Below are 6,937 nucleotides of genomic sequence, written 5' to 3'. Positions count from 1 at the left end.
GCTCCAGGGCCCGCAGGCGGGACTCCGCGCTTTGCCAGCCAATCGCCTTCCCTGTCTCTTTCGTCAGGAATTTGAAATCTCGGCAGCCATTGGGTAAACGCCCTGGCATGTTAATCCGCTCTGCCAATGGCAGCGCGAAGGGCGCCCGCCCGCACAGGCCAAGGAGAGGGAGGCGGGACCGGGAGCGAGGCGGTGGGAGGGCGGGGTCCGCCATGACGGGAGCTGCGGCCGGCGGAGGGCAAACCCCTTTGTCTGCTGCCCGGGAAAGCTGGCGCCACGGGTGTTGAGTCCTGGAGAGGTCCCGAACCGGTCACACCGCCGGAGACAGCGCGCTATCCAGGACACCGTGAGGAGCGGTGCCGGAGGAGGTCGTTAAGTACAGCCGCTGAGGGGAAGGCGAGCGGGGAACTCCCGGTGTCGCTGGGGGAGCGGCCCGGCCTTTGAGGAGGCCTCTGCTTTCACCTTCCTCCTGCAGGCTCCGGGAACCACCCTTCCGAGGGGTGCTACGTGATGGAACCCAGCTGCGGTGGCACACGTGCGGGGCGGCACGTACCAGCGGGGCGGCCCTGAAGTGCGAGGGCAGTTGAGAGAATGGGGCCTGGCAGGATTCGTGCCTCATTCACTCTTATCAGTGTGCGAGATGTGAACGCCTGTGGTATGGGCTAAGGGGATTCTCTATGCTTTTTGTCTTTTCAGCTGCTCTTGTTTTAAAATAGAAAAAGCACAGCAGAAGGAAGGGTTGTTGGAAGTTAATGCCCTTTCCCAGAGCCGATGGAAGGACTGCTCAAAGCTGCTCCCATGACGTGCATCACTAGTTAGCTAAGTAAGACATAGCTTTTCCCTACAAACACTGCGTTATCCTTTTAAGCAGCACAACTGCAGCATTACACCTTCAAAACTCGTTTATTAATGTACCAAGCAGTTCAGCGAATAAGCCCCAAATCTGACTGTAAACACAATTCCTAAATAATTCTAGAAAACATCTTAGGCCATTTATGTAAAAGTTACTTATAAGGGGTTAATGAACAGTTGCTGTTTTAGTGCACTCTGTTATTTTATTAATTGCTTCCCCACTCAAGCAACAGCAGATTTTATTGATTCACTTAAATCCTATGTTTGCCTCTCTTGTCCTCTGTAATACTCATTTGTAATCAACAGACACAAAATACTATAATACATCAGTGGTTTTGTCACCTACAGTGCAATAGCATTTAACTAGGATAAACATCTTTGTTTGCTTTCACATGAAATTTTAGGACATGAGACTCTTCCTGATATTTTACTCATGACTGCAAGATCCTCAAATGAAGGAGTATTACTTTAATATTATTTGAAAGACCTCAGGTCTTTCATCTTTGTGTTTGACTTGACCAGCATATCTGATTATATGGCAGTAATTTATAGGACAATGTCATGGGGCTGTATCATCACATAATGATAAGGTTACTGCAAGTGGTTTGAATCTGAAAGTAGCTTCTAATTTCTAATTCCTTTTAAGAGGCTTTTACACTCAAGCCATTATTTGAGAGTGGTTATATAATTATGACTGCTTTTATTAATTTTATACCAACCACTTCAGAATGCATATTTAATAAATATCCATAGTTTGCAAAACAGCCATTTACATTAAGCTTCAACACTCAAAGCTGGGGACAAAATCTAATTATTAAATATAAAATTTAAGTTAATCTTGACATTTGCTATAAACTAGCTGTGTCACATCACCTCATAACTTCCTAGCATTCTGATAGTCCCTTTCAGAGGATATCTGAAAATGCAAGTGTCACAATTCATTTGCATCCAATTTATGTGAACTGAAACATTGCACTGAAACAGCACACTGCAGTTATTGGTTAAATTGTTTCAATGTATATAAACAGCAGCACTCAGAAGAGGCAAAACCAGTTTTTTTTTTATGTTGAGTTGGAGAGTGAAAGTCAGTGCATTGAAAGTGAAAAAAGTTAGTTTTTTCTATTGTGCACCTGTTTTCAGGGAATCGTAACAGTATGAACAGAATAACAGTATGAATTAAAACAGCTGATTCTTTGAAACACTGACATTACAAGGAGATAGACTTGTAAATTTCATTAGCAAAAGACTAACAATTGAGTAGAAAAACAATGGTTTCATAAAACCAATGTTAGAATAATTGTTAAATGTTTAATCAAGAAGACCTATGTGACCTTTGGAGAATAAATTCTAATCTGCCATGTCTGACAAGTGGCAAATTCACCTGAAAAATTTGATCACCTGGACTTCTACCAAAATGCCTACTAAATGTGCATAAAACCCTTACCTTCCAACCAGGGTCTTGAATTAGAAGTGTGCAGGTCCATCCACAGAATGCAATAAGGATTTTCAACAGCATCATGCAAAAAAGACAAAAATCAGTTCCTAATGATGAGATTCTCACATGGGCTGGACAGAAGTAATTGTTCTCAACACAAAATACAGAAAACAAATCTGTATGGGAAACAGCTGCCAGCTTCTAGTAAAGTTAACAGGCTGCATTAATCAGAATGAAAATTAGGTGGAGCCAATGTCTTTTTCATATTCTTAGATACACTGTCAGTAACATAACTAACTCCTTACTAACCTAACCTCTGTCAGTCATAGCTGAAAGCCATGGAAAGCTGACAAAAGGACCCCCTGAACAAGCTTAGATCAAGCCTCTAATCTCAAGAGAGGTGGCTGATAGCAACTAAAGGTAATCAGAGCAGACACATCCTTTGGCTCAAGGGGATTATTCATCTCACACTGGGCATACATGCTGCTTTAAGGAAATGAAACTGCATTGTTTACAGAAACACATCTTTATGTCAGAGAAACTTCAGCCAATTTCAGATTGCTGTTAGGATTTTGTCCAAGCAACACCATCTTTACAAAAATGTCTGCCTTAAATTGGAGTATCATGACTAAAAGGTCAAATAAAAAGTCTCAACTCCTCCTTGTTACAGCCCACAAAAATTTATGGTGTAAAATTTACAAGGCGCTTAGAATTTCAAATTTACAGCTGCACTTTAAGTATGGGAAATGTGCAATTCTAACCAGCAGGAGAGCATTTGCTCCACATTCATTTAACCTACCTTTAACCAATTTGGCTTAATCACCCTTCTATGTTTTTTTGTTTGTTTCCATAGTTCATTTGCTTTTTGCATTTATTTTAAAAAAAGATATCCCAAAGTTTGGATTATAAAAAGATGTAGATGTATTTAACTAGGTGACCTTTACATTAGCAACTGGTCACCTAGAAGTAACATCCAATGCAATTGCCATTGCATATGGGTTGGTGCTATTGTACTGTGACTGAGGCTGCCCTGGCTTGTCTCAATACACAGAATAGATTTGGCCCTGGGGATGAAAATCCTGCATTATTAAAAACACTCAATTTATCTATATCAATATTGGAGAAAAAAAACCCACAAGATTCACGTGGGACAGAACACTGGTCTTCATACTTTGCTTTCTATAGGCCCTTTAATCCAAACAGTTAAAAGCATTCTTATAGTAGAGATAATATTTAGCTGCTATTTGTAAAAATAAACTTAAGCATAAAAAAAAAATCCCAAATCCTGAGCCATCCTGTGGGTGCTTTCACATCACACATCTCTATTGTATGCTACTGTTCAGTTGTTAAACTACCCTTGCAAGTCAATCTTGAGTAGTTTTCAAGAGCTACAGTGGTACTCCCTGAACAGCTACTTTGGAGATTCTGAGTGCTGCTAAACTTCTCTAGAGAGTGACTTCTGTTGAATGGCATTTTTTCTTGTGAAACATCATACATCATGACACTTCCAATTCAAACCTGTGATAACCAAGCATACATTGGCATTCCACTGGACTGCTGTGAACTACAGCTAAGAAATTTGCTCCTGTTGTTTAGTTTTATCAACAATACATACTGCTGGTGGCATGCAGACATGAATCAGGAGCATAATCTTTGGCTGCCAAAAAAACAAGTGTAGTTGCAGTTCTATGAGCAAAACCATAAATGTCATTACCTTTGTTTTCCCCAACAGAGGCAAAATAAGTTACAGTTCTGAAAGCACAATTGTGCTGGTACGGCTGTTTTTTATGAGCTGCCATTCTAGGATTTCTTTGCCAGGCTAAACACAATGCTTACTGTACCAAGGGTGTACTCAAGCTTGACTAGCACAATATATTGCTAAAGAGAAAAAGAAAAAAAAAAAATCTGCAACTGCCATATTGCTAGGATACTGATACAACACACATCTAGCACATGCTAGATCTGTAAGTAAAGCAGACCAAAGAAGCAGATTTATGCAGCAGAATAATTGGTGCCAAGTACTGAATCTCTATGTTTTGTGGATTTCAGACAGTTTTTCTTCAGCTGAATCACATTTAGCACATTCCTGAAGCACATCTACCAGTTCCATTCCATCTGAAACCAGTCCAGTACCTGTGGTCTGAGGTTGCCCTGAAGTAGCCATGGCACAGTAATGAGGAACTGTAAGGAAAATAATGTAAGGGCACTACTAATCAGTACTAATGTAGGCTCATCTCTCTCTCTGAAAGGACAGCAAATTCCTCTCTAAATGCCAGCCATTCAAGTGAGATACAACAAAGAGATGGATAAAAGCATTTGACCAAGACCTTGGCTATATGATTATTTCCAGTGGCTACTCCCAGCAGAGCTTGTACAGACAGAGAATACAACTCTCTCTCTCTCTCATTCACTTTTTTTCTTGGAAGAGCACATTCTTTTAACAAGAGGCAGAAGATTCAATTACTGAATACTAATTATGTCACACCACAAGACAAGCTACTGTCTCCACATACTCTCCAGTTTATTATTTCATCTATCTTAATGCCTGAAAAAGATGAGGTGGTTTCCTTCACTGAACAGAAGCAATCAATGTATTTACACAGCCTGGTGGGTTACTGACCACTGCTGGGGCTGGCACATCAGATGAGATGCCATTTAAAACACTTCCTCTTGTCACCAGAGGCAAGCTTCTGCATTACTAGGCACTGTCATTTCTCAAAGACTAAAAAACAAGCTCTTAAAGTTTCATAAAACCAGTTCAGTTCCAGAACACTGTTACTAAGGCTATTTAAGCATAGAATGATCATCAACATTGTTCTGGAGCCCTAAAAATTCAGAGCAAGTTAACTGAGGACTAAGTACAGTTTTAAGTGCTCATGTAACAGATAATCTTATACATTTGTTTTGAATTCTTTGTTGTTACTATTACATAAATATAACTGCAGAGGCCAAGAATATATACATAATTATATTTCAGTGTATATATTTCAATATATACATAATTATATTACATAATTATATTTCATATTAGCTGTCAAAGATAAAAAAAGGTATTCTTCATAAAGTAATAATTTCTGTGCTATTAAAAATAATTTAAAGAAACTCAAATCCCATACCTATGAAATGGGCATAGCTTCAGAGGAAGCTTTATAATCTGTGCAAAGTAATTGTTCTGCTTTGGGGGGTTTTGTTGGTTTTGGTTTTTTTGATCAAAAGAACACATCACTGGATACTGTTTCCAGCTCAGACCCTTCATGTGCATTTTTTATGTCTTAGGGAAAAAAAAAAAAACAGAACAAAACCATTTTGCCTGTTGAGACAAATATTTAAAAATGCACATACTCCAGTTTTAATAATTTACTAAATATCAGGTTGAATGATCATGTTAAGACACAAGGAAAGAAAATAATAAAACACAGAACAAGATGGAAATTAAATGCATGCTTCAAAAGGTGCCATTTTTGCCAAGATATTCAGAATACGGAGGCTATTTTGTTTTACTTGTTAAACCTAATGCCTCCAACTGAAGTCACTTTCAAGTATTCTTGAACTTTGCTTGTCCTTTATCTTACCTTTGTGTTATAAACACTTAAAAATACACACTAGGAATACATTACAGAATTGTCTATGTAGAGAATGGTAAAACTGGCTCTGACACAGCTCCATCATTTTTTATAAGCAAGAATATGCCAGTTCCTCTTCCTTATTGGATTGCTTGGTACATTCTGGTATTAAGATTTGAAGGATCCACTCCAGCCTGCTAGGAAGAAAGCAAATTCCAAGTACCTTGAGATCACAGAAGGAAGAGACATGTTTGAAATGTTGTTGGTTGTTGTTGTTCAGTGTTTGAGAAGCTTTGTGTTTTCTACCTGATCTTCCTGTGCTTGGAGTGCACTCTTGCCAGGGGTAGTAATAAGAGGACACTTGCTTTTGGGAGGGGATACATACTTGTCCCCTCAAATGACAGCACATTTCAGAGAATTAATCAGTGACACTTAGTCTGGGAACATTCCAGTCAATACATTCAGTTTAGTAACCTGAAAAACAAAGCAAAATACCCCCAAACCTGGATAATTAGCTTCAAAGAAATATTTCCCAGTTTCTTACCCTGATAAGGTAAGTATAAGCATGCAACAGCACAGCATTAAAAAAAACCAACACAGAACACAATAAAAAAAATATATATACATATATATATATATAAATATGTATATGAGCAAACTTAGTAAAATGCTATGTAAGAATTTCCTGTGTTTTCCTTTACATTCTTTAAAACTGATATTTAAAACCCCATTTTAAAAAACACTTGAAAAACCCCAACTTTCTTTGTTAACTTTAACTACAGTTTAGTTTTCCCAGTGGATTAATTGCAAATACAATTAGCACACAGTAAATTATGCATTTCATGAATACGTGATCATTTCTATGGACAGGCACCATTTGCTGATATCTGCATTGCAGTCCTGATCCTGGTTCCACTGAAGCCAATGATAAAACTCTCATAAGCTTCAGAAGAAGTTAAAAAAAGATAGTTTTATTATCCTGACATAATAAAAAAAAAAAAACATTAGAAGTTTTAGTTCCTTACTGTTTATTTTAATTGTCAGAATAAGCAAATCCCAGAGTTAGAATTTTAATTCAAGGGAAAAT

Source organism: Heliangelus exortis, chromosome 19 (genome assembly GCF_036169615.1).
Source record: "Heliangelus exortis chromosome 19, bHelExo1.hap1, whole genome shotgun sequence".
Lineage (NCBI taxonomy): Eukaryota > Metazoa > Chordata > Aves > Apodiformes > Trochilidae > Heliangelus > Heliangelus exortis.
This window is presented reverse-complemented; position numbering follows the sequence as displayed.